We start from the raw sequence: 14,478 nt of genomic DNA, 5'->3' as shown, positions 1-14,478 counted from the left end.
TGGAGAGGACAAAATTCTATCCACAGCACAGGCTTTGATTACACTGTCCACCCATTTCCAACCTGCGTGGGCGATAGACGCGTGCAGTGTGACATTAGTGAGTGCTCAGAGAGGCTAAAGAGGCCATCCTGGGAGTCTTGAAGGCCCCACATTGTGCAGCCCAGGTCCTCCCCTGATCCACAGTGCAGGAGGTGGTGCTGTTAAAGAGAACGGAGCCGTCCTTTCTGAATATATATTTATCCATAGGCGTAGCTGATAAGAGCAAAGACTTTGATATGTGGCCATTGCCACTCACTAGCTTTGTAGACCTCGGGGAAATTTGTGACTTCACTGTGCCTTGGTTGCCTCCTCTGTAGAAGGGGGTAAATAGCAACGCCTCACTTTCAAGGTTGTTGAGAGGACTAAATTCGCTAAGGGAGTGCTCAGAACAGTGCCTGGCACTAGGCAAGCCTCACCATAAAGGTGAGTGATCTTCAAGAAGGGTGGGGAAATACCAGTTTGGTTTGCCTTTGAAGCCATGATGTCAAAAGGCCCACCTCCAGCTCCCCTGCTGTGTTGACCATGATGAACAATGAAGCACCAACCTTGCATGAATAGCATGTATTTCATTGGGGCACGGATGGTTTGATCTCTGCCATGCTCACTTGTAGAAGGGACCTAGAAACAAAGATGTCTTGCTGGTCTGATCCGCTTGGACCACGCAGTGGGAACAGGCCTTTGGGATGCGGCCCCTGTGACTTCAGGACAAGTGAGACACAGGTGTGTTCTTGGTTTGCTTTCCTTTTGTTTCTACTCAGCATTTGGAACGCAAGCCCATTCCAAGGGGTTGGCTATCTCAGCATGGTCCTTGCTGCCAGCCTGAACCCTTTGAAAATCAGAACTACCTTCGCCCAGGTGGCACAGGCTCCTTGGTGGAGTCCCTCGGGTTGGGTTCTAGGTGGTGAATGTCCCTCTGCAGAGGAGCTCCTTCTTCATAGGACCTTTCAGGGCGACGCATACGCAGCAGAGAGCGAAGGAAGGTGGTCTGAAGGGAATTCAGAGTCCTTTAGTCATCGTACGCCCTTCGAGGGACCACTGCAGTTGAGTGAAGGCGGCTCAGACCAGGGTGGCCGTAGGGAAGTGGAGGGAATGGATGGGTCAGGGATCTTCTTTGGAAGCATCATGGACAGGACTTAGCTGATGTGAAAAGGGAGGGAGGATGGGCTTAAGGGTGGCTCCAGGGTTGGTTGGTTGGTTTTAGCACTTGGGGGACTGGTAGCCCTGCTGTCTCCACAGTTCCTTTTCAGGTTGGATGAGGACGGCCAGGACTGATCTGCCGGTCACTCCCTCATTAACCTACTCGACAAAGTTCTCCTCCCCTAAAGTTAGCAATCGTCCTCCTTTAGAGGATCCGGGTGATGGAAACACTTTGGGCCCCTTTCCCCAAAGTAGGTCATCCCCACATCCATCTAGCAAAATCACTGAGCATCCAGCCGATTCCCCAGGTGAGTGGTTGGGATGACTCCCTTCTCTCCTCAGATCTAGGGCAAAGGCTAGTTGAAGTAGGGGGTGGTTCGGTTTCTTCTGCTTTCCAAAGGGTCCTGCAAAGGTGGTGCATCATGGACTCGTGGCGAAGCCCAGGAAGGGCAGGGGAAGCTGCCTGTCACCTCCTTGGCCACACTGATCCCTGGTCTGCTTCCTTAGCTGGGTACCTCAGCATCCAAGAAGGATACTCAACAGGCTTACTTTGGGTCAGAAAAATCACTATTTTCAGAAAAAAATTCACATCTAACAAGGGTTAGCTATCTGTTTCTAGAAAGCTCTTACACAATCATTATCAGAGTCTCTCTCTCTCTCTCTCTCTCTCTCACACACACACACACACACACACACACACACACACAATTATGTTTACAGCCCAGGAAAGGCTGTGCATTCTGAATAAATATTCCACCCTCCTCACAACCACTGTAAAATTCTAAAAACCTACACATGCTCGTAAATAGATCGCCCTTAAATGGAGCAAGATCTCTGAATACCCAGTGAGTCATGCAGCTAAAATGTCCCCCAGGGAGCCCGGCTTGGCAGCACACATTTCCCTATTTAAAAAATCCACTTCAGAGCTTTCCATGGCACCTAGCTTACTGCCAGGAAGAGCCCATCTGTGCTCTGTGGGGAAGCCAGTGGTCTGGAAAGCTGTGAGGCCAGCGCTATGCCCTGCACCTGGTGGAAATGCTCCCCCAGAAGGTCACTGAGGGGCCAGAGGAGAATCTCCTTCCTGTGAAGAAGGGGCACAGGGGGGCGGTGCACAGGAATAAGTGGATCAGCTTCCAGAACTGTCTCTGACCCCCACTGTGTTCCTCTGGGGAGCGAGCCTACCTTCACTTAGCCTCTACTTACTTGTCTCTGAAAGGAAGGGGTGTGGTAGTTACATGATCTGGTGTCAACTTGAGGAGGGGTGGAGTCTAGCCTGTCAATCAGGTCACAGCTTGATAACCTCATTTGGAACCAGTAAGGAGATAAATAGCTGGCTGGAGGTGGGACATACATTCACTCCTGTGAGACATTCCTGACAATGAGCCAGATGGAGCTATGCTGATGCAGCCAGAGCCCTGGAGCTGGAGGAGCCATGTGGAGACCCACGCCAGCGCTGAGATGCTTCTACCACCACTGGATCCACTGGACTCGCCACCCACTGCCCTGTGATCTTCCTGTATTTGGAGTCATTACGTGTGCTGTGTGAATCTGAAGAGGAATTTGTGAATTGGTATGGGACATATGGTCTAATATCGGTCTTATGGACTTGATCTGGACTGGCCTGGGATGTTTTCTCAATATGCAATTGCTGTTTTGTATAAAGCTCTCTCTTACACATATATGAGTGTCTGTGAATTTGTTTCTCTAGTCCACCCAGACTAACACAAGGGGTTAGACCAGATGGAATTCCACATTGCCCGATGTGTGCTATAGGGGTGTGCTGTGGGAATCCAGGAGAGGACCCCAAGTCCAGGATCACACAGTCCATTGAGTCCAGGTGGCCGTGATATTGCCTAGTTTGCCCTTTCAGATGTAGGGGACTGAAAACTTTGTGCCTAGAACCTTCCAAACTTGAGCAACCTTGGACTGAGGTGAGTGGAAACCATGTCATCACAGAAATACTGCCGATAGGGAAGGGCCTGAACTCACCTCTCCTCTGACTACCGGCCATTGCTAACTGAAGGAGCTTCCCACTGGGCACAAGAAAAGTGATGATGGGAAGGGGGACCCAGATGTGGCCAGTGGTGTTATTAGGGTTGGCGTCCCTGGTGCAAGAGCTCATGGTGTCACATCCATCCATCCCCCAGGGACCTCCCCTCCCACAGTCTATAGAACCGATAGTGTTATTTTGAACAAAACCACAAGCCACTTCATGGGAGAAAGAGAGGGCTTTCTACCCGCATAAAGCATCAGTCTCAGAAACTGATGGGGGGGCAGTTCTACCCTCTTCTACAGGGTCACTCTGAGCGGCCGTCAACTGATAACACTGAGTTTGTTTTCCTTTTTGTAGAGAAGTTTTTTCATCTATTTGAATTATAGACTATTTTAATTATAGGACACCGTGTATCTTTTGATCTGGGTTCACAAATACCAATCACCACAGGAATGCAGCAGCTAAAACGCCCGGGTGTCGTTTCACAAAGTCAACAATGATAAAAAAAAAAAAACAGCAGACGAAACCACGTGATTCAAAGCAGCACTTTCATCAGGAAACAATGAGAATGCCGAGCGAAGGCGTTAGAAGGCTCACCAAGTAAATGAGCATGGTGCCTTAGCCTTACAGATACCTGTGTGCACATGCATGTGGAAGCGGGCTTTGTTGTTATAACTAAGCATGGGGGTGTCGTCTCAAAAGCAGTGTATTTCTGTGGGATATTTCATTAAGAATCCTGTGCTTCTGCACAGGATGGCCATGTTGGTGACCCCCCCCCCCAACAGTGTCACCAGCGTGGGTCACACTCCTCACTGCACCTCAAAAGTGACGCCACTGGGAGTGGCCTGATCTACGGTACTCCTCAGTACCCTCACCTCTATGTTTGACACCAAGAAACCCAAGGCTGAGAGAGGTCTCACTAAGCAGTCGGTGGGTGTCACAGTGTGTGCGGGGGAATCAGGGGGGCTAGGGTGAGGCCCTTGGGATCCCAGGAGTCCACAGGTTAAATGAGGCCAGGTCTGTTTCCAGGGCGGCCCGAGCAGCCTCAGGCTAAATGATGGTCTTGGCAGCAGGGTCTCCAGATGTTGCTTTCACCTTCCGCTCACCTGCTTTCCATCCTTGCACATCTGGGGAGTTAACCACCGGTACCTCCGAATTCCCACTCAGAAGATGGAAGAAACAGATGGGGTGTTAAAGCCCCTGGCCTGCCAACACCTTCTTAGTCCCACCTCGGAGGCCCTGGCCCCACTGGTCCCTCGCAGTGGGCTTCCTGAGGCCCGTCAGCCTCTGTCACCAGGGGACTCAGCAAGTTCCTACTTGCAAACTATTAGCTTTTCGACTCTGGTTTCCAGTGCCTTACGCAGGTCCTTGCCTCTTTCTTTGTCTTCCCAAGTTAATGAGATGGCTGTCACTGCTTAACACCAGGACGTGTGTTTTCTTAGCCCTTATGCTGGTTTTGCCCCCATTTGTCACACCAGATCTGCTAGTCTTTGCCCCCTTTTGTGTCCTGCTCTGAGATTCGAATGAGAAGACGATTTACAATGGCGAAGCAGCAGCGTAAGAACATACCAGGAATGTGTGCTATGCTCCTTTCAGGTGTCTTCAACCGGAGGACAGGGAGAGTGACCCTGGAGCTTCCTCTAGCCCCCATCCTGGCCCCCCACCACCTCCCTTTAAGCGGTCCCGGCTCCAGAGTGTCAGTGTTCATTGAGACACAAAGATATCTCCGTCACTCTTTCCCTTAACCTGGCTTGGGGAAGCGTCCCCACTGCGCTCCACCATCCTGCCGGTGTCTTCCCCATGCCCCGCCCACACTCACATCCAGAAGTCTTCTGGAGAGATCCAACTTCCTGTTGTCACCGTGAGTGAGGCAATCGACCTTAGCTTGTCTGCAGGTCTGCTCATCAATGCCCGAAGGGGCACACCCCTCCCCTGGACATCTCCCCTGGACATCTCAACCCGAAGGCACTTGACTCCAGCTCCGTAGCCCGAGACTTCAGTCAGCAAACCCAGCTCCCTGTAGGAAGGGCTCACAGGCTCCGCCCTACAGGAGGCACCTTTGAAGTTAAGCACTTCTTCACCAGGAGAACTAGAATGGGTGCTTTGCTTTTAATAGCACCCCGACTGGAAGAGTTGTTTGTTGTTGTTGTTGAGTTGTTCTGACTCATATCGACCCCACGCGTATCATGAACTTTTCCACCAGCAGTAAAACAAGGTTCATCCTTTGCAGTCCCCAGGAGCTCCTGAAGAACTCTGGGCATTTGGAATTCCTTGATAGCTCATGATCCAGGGAGAGGAAAGGCACTATCTCAGAGACGAGAGCCCAAGGCCCAGCCCAAATGGCACGACGTTTCTCCTGTGGCTTGTGGGATTCCTGGGTCTAACACCTTGAGGAAAAGAAGAGAAGAGAGAACCAAGAACCAATCCCAAGGCTTATGGGATTCCTGGGTCTAACACCTTGAGGAAAAGAGGAGAAGAGGGAACCAAGTCCTGGGGGAAGCGTGCGGCAAAGCGACCGACAGCTTCCGGCTGCGCCGCTCAGGAGGCTAGAAGCTGACTCCATCCCTACCTCCAATGATATATAGCCTGAGTGTTTTCTTTTCTTGATTTATTTTGTATGTGGCTTTTGTTTTCCAATGTTCTCTTGTGCTTTAGATTAAAGCTTACACAGTACATTAGTTTCCTATTCCACCATTTATGCAGAATTTATCCTATGAGCTGAGCGGGGACATTTTCCTGTACTGTAGGTTGCACAGGCTCAGGCTATGAACAGAGCCCTCTCCCTTTAAAGACTCCCATGACACCAAGGCAACTCCCGAGGCCTCCCTTAGAGGAGGCAGGAGCAACAAGACTGTCTGTCCCTGGGCAGCTCTCGGGCTAATGGGAAACACATTGACATTGGAAGTCCATTGATTGGAAAAATCCAGCGCCAACAAGCAAGCTGCCTTTAATGCCGGGGGATTATGGTCATTTGCAATTTTCCTGCTAATTGAAGTTTTCCTAGAAAAAGCAAACACATACATACACGTGTGGGTGGGTGTGCATTTCCACACTGATCTTATTTCAGAAGCAGTGGACGGCACGCCTTGGGTACTTACGGGCTGTCTTTGGCTTCATAGCTCATGTCTACACTGTGTCAGTGACAACGCTTGTCCTGGCCCAGGACACTCTGCAGGGTCGGGATAAGGGAAACTGAAAGACCAAGGCCCGCCCTCCCTTATTTCCCTTAGAAATCCTCCCCGGGTCTTGTAAGAAGCAATGGGTTGGGTCATAAACGAATCGAGGATGACATTTGGTCACTGATTGAGAATCTGAAGAGGCACAGAGTCCACTCTGCTGACCGTGGTCTGGCTTGGGATGTCGAGTCACTTGCTCACGGACCCAGGATTCCTTTGCACAAGACTGCTGTGGAAAGGATGGAACTTCCCCCTTAAGCAGTTCTTCGTATTCCCCTAAAATCCACGGAGGGAAACTGGACCTGCATCCTTTTTTGTCTTGGCCCTTGACAAACAAATGTCTTTCCTCACAGTTCTGAAAGCAAGGGGTCAGAATGTGGGGCCCTGGCTCTGGGGAAAGCTTTCTCTCTCTGTCATGTCTGAAGACAAGCCTTGTCTCTTCCTCCACGGCTCTTTGGTTCCCTGACAATCATAAGCTCCCCTCCATGTGTGTTTCTCTCTTTTGTGTCTAATCTGCTTCCTTTTTGTCTCAAAATGACTGGGTTGAAGGCACACCCTACACGGATCGTGGTCTCGATAACATAACAAAACATCTGTACTCCCAAATAAGACTCTACCCACAGATATAGGGGTGTAGGATGTACAACACATGTTCTGGGGGCACATGTTTCCACCCATCACAGCTGCTCTCGGGGAAATATCAACCACCTGTCTCAATTGGAATGGACTTCCAAGTCCCCCGCACCGCCACCCTTTCAAAAAAAACAAAAGCAAATTCACTGCCACCAAGTCGATTGTGACTCATCGCGGTCCCACAGAACAGGGTGGAAACTACCCTGTGGGCTTCTGAGAATTTCAATCAAAACAGGAGTAGAGAGTCTCGTCTGTCTCCCATGGAGCAGCTGGTGGTTTTGAACTGCTGACCTTGCAGTTAGCATCCGACTCATAACCACTCTGCCACCAAGGCTTCCAGAATGGATTTAAGGAGGTGGACTATCTCCATGACATGGTGACAGTGCAATTGCTGCTAATGAGATGTTTTCGATATCAAACGGGTCGAATGACTCTCCTTGGTGTGGCAGTCTTGCTGCTCGTGGTCAGATGAGAAACAGATCAGAATGTAATCTTGACCATTTCAAGGGCTACACGGCACATACCGCTGCCCTCATCAGACAGCATCAGTGGTGCCAAGAAAAACATTATTTCCCATTTTTGAAGCATAAACAGGGTTGCACTTGTTGATAATAATTTATAGTTTGGGAGTTTGTGTTGTTTTTGTATTTTGAATTCATTGTTGTTGCTGAAGAAAATTCTCTCTGATTCCACAACAGTTTTCCCCACAATATTCCAGGATGTGTCCCAGCCAAGAAGAGTCAGTATTTATTATTGTCCCCTCCACCTCCCTCTACTTTACAGCCCCACCCCCCCGACCTCTATTCCTTACAGAGATCACAGGGGTAGGGATTAGGGGGACATTACCTAGCATTGATCCATACCGCTTCCCTTCCAATGGAACACAATTCTGATTAGACACGTTTTCCCTTTCCTGTGCCGCTCAGGAAGCTAGAAGCTGACTCCATCCCTACTTCCAATGGGATAGCCTGGTTTCTTTTATTGATTTATTTTGTATGTGGTTTTTATTTTCCAATGTTCTATTGTGTGTTCGGTTAAAGCTTACCCAGTATATCAGCTTCCTATTCAACCATGTGTGCAGAATTTATTCCGTGACCTTGGTTACCGTGCCTGCAGTGCGACACCGTTCTCGCCATTTCCATCCTGGCTGCCCCGTTTCCATCTCTCTGGGTTCCCTGCCCCCTTGTATTTTCCCAGGTTTTCTCTTGGACCAATGTTGCCTGTTTGGTCTCCTGTGCTCGATTATCCTAAGGAGCATGTTTCTCTTGGGTGTTGTTGTTTATTTTGCTGGACAATCCATTGCTGGGTTGAAAATTGACCTCTGGGACTGGCATCAGTCCCGGGTTGAGAGTATCTTTGAGCGATCACCTGAGGGATGCTCTTCCAGTCTCTATCAGTACAATAAGCCTGGTCTGGTTGTTATAGATTTTTTCCCCTTTAATTGTGTTCTACATTTTTCTTTAATTCTACTTGATACCTTCCATTGTGTCCCCAGACCGAGCAGTTGGCAGGGAGTGGCTAGAGTAGGCAGCATGGCACCATCTAGCTCATCCAGTCTGGGGCAGGGCCGGCTGCCATTCCTGTGGGTCGTTAATCCTGTCGATTCATTGTTTCCTGGAGTCTGGGGATTTCTTCACACTCCTTTGCTCCAGGTATGAAGAGACCAATAGTCGTATCTTAGATGACTGCTCAGCGCACAAGCTCTTAAGACCCCAGATACATTTGAGCAAACTAGGATATAGAATATCATCTTTCGGTGCTATCTCACACGAATTGATCTAGAAGTGCTCCCAGATAATGGTCCCAAGCATTCGAACCTGGTAGTTCAGTCCTACAAAGATGTTTGATTATGTTTAAGAAGTTTCCATACGTTGTCCCTTATGCTTTCTATGATATGCATGAATATACATGCTGCACATACAAATATGTAGGTAGAAAAGCCCATAAGATGACAGTCTAATAGGACTTCCCACCTTATTAATCATACATATCTACTTATGCACCAACTCACAAATTACGAATGATATGAAGTGGCTTCAAAAGTTCATGGGAAAGTTTTAATACCATCTTTCCGTGACGCTCTGACGGCCCTCTCCTGTATGTTACAGTATTTACCAAAGCCGTCCTTTATTTCTGCAGTGTCATTTACCTGCTCTCATTGCGCTGACTGTCCCCTATTGCGCATTGCCTTTCCCTGCACTGGAGTTCACATGGATCTGCGACCCAGAGAATGAGCCTCCGCTCCTTCCTCCCGTCTTCAGTGACCAAAGCATGGCGCTTTCTGTGTGTAAGTCACTGAACTTTTTATCAGAGTGGTGTCACGTAATAGCTGTCCTTTTGTGGCGGACTTCCTTCATTCAGCCTAATGTCCTCCAGAGCATTCGTGTTTCATGGACTTGTCATTGTTCTCTGTCACTGGGCAGTGTTCCATTTTATGGATGTGCCACGTTTTATCAATCCAGCCGCTGATGGACATGTAGGTTGTGTCTATCTCTGTACATGGTGTGGCCGTGAACGTGGTGGGCATCTGTTTGTGCCACTGCTCTTTTTTTCTCTAGAATGTATCCCTGGGAGTGGGAATGCTATTTATAGCTACCGAATGGACTCGAGTATAAGCCAACCCGAATATCAGCCGAGGCATCTACTTTTACCACAAAAACTGCATTTAAAATGTGCTGAAAAACTCAGCTAACACACAAGTATATATGGTACATGGTATTTCAACTCCTGGCTTTAAGGGAAAAGACATACCTTTTTCCATAGTGGATACATGATTTTCAATCTCCTCGGCAGTGTATAAAATTTCCAATCTTCCCATAACCCTAGTATCATCCATTGTTTTGTTTTGGTTTCGATCTGTGCGATTTTTGCAGGGGTGAGGTGATATCTCCTGGAAGTTTTGTTTGCGCCTCGCTAAAGGCTAATGGCAGCAAGCATGTCTTCCTGTGTTTGTTAGGTGCCTGCGGGTCTTCCATAAGCACGTCTCTGTGCATGTCTTCCCATTTTTAAAAGAGCCTCATTCGTCTTTTTGTTGTTGAGGTATTGAAGTTTCTATGTGTTTTAGAGTTTAGACCGTTGCCAGATAGGTCGTTGTCAAAAAATATTTTCCCAATCTGCAGATTTCCCTTTTACTCCTTTGGTAAAGTCTTCTGATGAGTATAAATATTTAATTTTTAGGAGGCCCCAGTTATCCAGTGTACCTTCAGTGGTTTGCACATTTTTAATTATGTCTAGTCATGCGTCTTCATGCCACGAATCAGGACTCCTAGGTTTCCCCCCCATGTTGTCTTCCAGGAACTTCATAGTTTTAGGTGTATCCCTTTTGAATTAGTTTTTGGATCCTGCTTCAGTTTTCTGCCAATCAATATCCAGTTTCGTCAGTATCATTTGGAGCAGAGATGAGATCTTTTCCACTGAATGAATGTCAATCCATCGTCTAGGATCAACTGCCCATAATTGCGCAAATTTGCTTCTGAGTCCTTAATTCTGCTCCATTGGTTTATGTCAGTCATGGTATCGGTACCGGCCATGGGTAGTCCATGTTCAAAAAAAGCCTATCAGGACACAGGTGAGTTTCGGTGATATCTTAGGAAAGGAGCTCACTCACAGAGTTAGTGTTTGAGTGTAACAGATTACTTGTGGTGTGCCTCTTTACGGATATGCCATCCTGCAGGTGGGATACCTGATTTCTAGTCCCGGCCTTGGCATTAGCTCAGTTACTTTGGGGAAGATATTTCTCTGATCCTTAGTTGTGTCATCTGTGAAAGAGAGAGATTGGGCTGGTGGCCTCTGAGGAGCGTGGGATCACCCACATTCTCTAGCTCGGTGCCTTTGGTACTTTGTGCCACTGGGCGTGTCTAAGGTCTTTGGAAAGCATGATGTAGCAGAATTTCCAGGTCCCAAACCATTCCTCCTGGGCCAGGCAACCTTTTCTTCAGCGAAGTTCCTGTCACTCCCTGCCTTATTGCCTACCAATGCTCTCTACCATCTCCCACTTCAATGTTGCCATTAGGAATAAAACCCCAAACCAACTCCACTGCCATCAAGGCAATTCCAACTCCGTGATTGAGTATCGGGTTTGTGGGGGCATTGTAAAGCTTGACAGGGACAGAGAGCCTCATTTTCCTCACGTGGAGCTGCCCGCTGTGGTTCGCAGCTCAGCATTTGCCCGACAGGACAACAGGACGTGAGCATTGTGTGTACCTTGAGTTACTGAAAGAGAGAAGCGTTTTTCATTTCATGGTGGCATAAAGCGTGCCCCAAAGGAGTAAAATCTTAATGAGGCATTTTGGCTGAGCAGCTGAAGAGAACGGTGTCTGGGATAGAGACCTAGCTGTGTATCCTCTTGCTGATGCGGAAATCCCACCACTAGCGAGCAAATCCTTTGGCAAAAATGATCGCGGTGCTCCTCCTCACAAAAGTGATGTCTTGCATCTCAGCGGCCATTTTGGCCTCGGTGGGAAGAGGTTCGCAGGCCCTTTTCCTGAGCCGTTTTAATGCCGAGGGAAGGTGTGTGTAAAGATTGAAAGTCCCGAAGGGAAAGTACCAAAAGGCACACTTGGAATCTTAAAAAAGAACGTTACGTGGGCCACGGTTTGGGTGAGGACCAGCCCTGCTCCGGCTCTGCCAGTGGGAAGGGGCGGGGTCTTCTGGAAGCTTCAGAGAAAGGAATTCCAGCTATGGTTGAGCATCACAGGCCTTAGTCCAACCACACAGGCCGTGTGTCCTTTCTTATGGCCCCCAAGCCCAAATGCGGTTCCGATGTTGACTGACGCCACTATACACGCACCAGAAGGGTCTGAAAAGCTTACTGCTCACAAGATATGGTTCTCGGCGGAGAGCAGAGCCGCCTTCCAAACAGATCTTCACTTGAGTTGAGGGAACAGGAAGAGGAGATTGACTTCTCACCAGTGTCCCAGGAGAGCCGTTATTGTTAGGGGTCGCCAAGTTGGTTCCAACTCACAGTGACCTGTGTACAACAGAACGAAACATGGCCCCTCATGCACGGTTCACAATGACAGCCATGGTGTCAATGCATCTTATTGAGCATCTTCGTCTTTTACGGTGAGCCTCTATTCTACCAAGCATGATGTCCTTTTCCAAGGAATGGTCTCTTCTGATAACATGCTCATCCAAAGCAGTGAGATGAGGTCATGCGGTATTACTTATTACGTGTGACCTTAATTCTATTGTTTGGTAATCTCATGCTCTTAGGCCATCTTTCTTTGAAATGGGCACAAATGTTTTTTCTAGTCAGTTGACCAAGCAGTTGTTTTCCAAATATCTTGGCATACATGAGTGAGTGTTTCCAGTCTGTTGAAAAATTTCAATGGGTTTTCTATTAATTGAGCAGTGCTCAACCTGTGGGTTGTGACCCCTTCGGGGGTCGAATGACCCTTTCACAGGAGTTTCCTAAGGCCATCAGAAAACACATATTTCTGATGCTCTTAGGAACCAAGACACCGCTCCTCTATCCATCTCCAGGAATGGTCCACCCACATGCCGATACACCCACACAGAGTACCCGGCGTGAAGACCATTACCCATGCTACACCATGCTTCCAGACAAAATTTCATTTATTTGACATTAGATATAAATATTTCACAATATTTAATGACATATTGTTTTGTGGTTAATCACTATGCTTTAATTGTGCTCAGTTTGTAACAATGAAAATATATCCTGCATATTAGATTTTACATTACGATTCATAACAGAAGCAAAATTTCACTTATGAAGTAGCAACAAAAATCATTTTATGGTTGAGGGGCACCACAGCACAGGAACCGTATGAACGGGTCACGGCATTAGGAAGATAGAGAACCACTGCCTTAATTCCTGGGGCCTTGGTTTGGGCTAAAGCCTTCAGTGCAGCTTGAACCTCTTCCTTCAGGACCACTGGTTCTAGATAGATCATAAGCCACCCCTTGGAATGGATGGTTATTGCCCGGTTCTTTGTTAAAGTGACTGCATTTCTTCCACCTTCCTGTGATGCTTCCTGCATCACTCAATATTTTCTCCATAGAATCCTTCACTATTTCAACTCAGGGCTTGATTTTTTCCCTTCACTTCTTCCAGCTTGAGATATGCTGAGCATGTTCTTTCTGGCTTTCTAACGCCACATCATTGGACATTTCGCTATAATCCTTTGCTTTGCCTTCTCCACCTGCCCTGTGGAGTTTTCTGTTCAGCCCTTTAACTTCATTTCTTCCAATTACATTAGCGGCTCTACATTCAAGAGCAAGTTTCACTCTACCTTCTGACATCCATTTTGATCCGTTCTTCCTTCCTTTCCGCCTGGCCTTCTTAATGCCTTCTGCCTCTTCTTGTGTGCGATATTCTTGATGTCATCCCACAGCTCGTGAGGCCTTCTTCCATTAGTGTTCAATGATCCAAATCTGCTCGTGAGACATTCTCCAAGGTCAGATGGGATATGTTCAAGGTCATAGTCTGGTTCTCATGGACTACTTTTAATTTTCTTAAACTCTTACCTGAACTTACAAAGGAGAGAGCATGTAGAACTTCTAATCAGTTTGTCCAGATGTGGAGTAAAAGCGAATGGGATGAGTGAGGCTTAAAATATGTCAGAAAACATCAAGAAAAGGAGTCAGGCTTTTTATCACAGGCCGAGGAAGAGCAGCAAAGCCTATTGATCTCTCTGGCTCCTGAAGACCCTCCCAATGCCCACCAGCTCCAGGGAGCCTCCCAGGTCTTCAGCGCTGTGATGTGGCATCAGCAACTTGCGCAAGGGGATCGGGAATTTGTATCCTTTTAAAAACCATGGGAGCCTAGATCCTAAAAGAATAAATAGTTTCCGACTCCACTGATTCTGCAAACTGCATTGCTGAGTATGCATGTGTGTTTCAGGAACTTTGTCTTGAACACAGATGGAGCTTTCTACTCCAGGAAACTGTTACAGCTGCAGAAACTCACTGGGGGCAGTTCTACCCTGACCTACAGGGTCTCTATGAGTTGGCATCAACTTGATGGCAGTGAGTTTGGTTTATTGTTTTTGCTTTTTCCCTATGCTTCAGTCTTTTAAAATGAAATAACTGGGCCTTGGAAGCAGAACTGGCTTTTTTTTTTTTTTTAGCCTGAGACATTGCACTCTGTCGAAGAGAACAGGCTGACAGCTCCAAAGGCAAAGCCTAGCTTCTCGCATGGATTCATGAAACACCCATCCTCCAGAATATGAATGAAACAAAGACCACACAACTGAGTGTGAGCGTGAACTCAAATGGGTGCTGTCCGAACACGCCTGTCCTGAGAAGTCTACTATCCAGCAATGTTGACGCGGCCTCTTCTGCTCGTGGAAACAGATCCCTTTGAGTGACGGTGCCGAGCTAGCTCCTGTGGCAGTCACCTAATCTGGTGGCAATTTAAGGACTGAGTGTTTAGGGGTGGAGCCTAGGCTGTCAATCTGGAGATAGCCAATGAGACTTCTGTGGGCATGGTCTTCTTCTGAGAATTCTGGGAAATCTGGTACTTCCTCCTTGGAG

The sequence above is a fragment of the Tenrec ecaudatus genome, chromosome 5 (assembly GCF_050624435.1).
Source record: "Tenrec ecaudatus isolate mTenEca1 chromosome 5, mTenEca1.hap1, whole genome shotgun sequence".
NCBI lineage: Eukaryota > Metazoa > Chordata > Mammalia > Afrosoricida > Tenrecidae > Tenrec > Tenrec ecaudatus.
Note: the sequence above shows the minus strand (reverse complement) of the source record.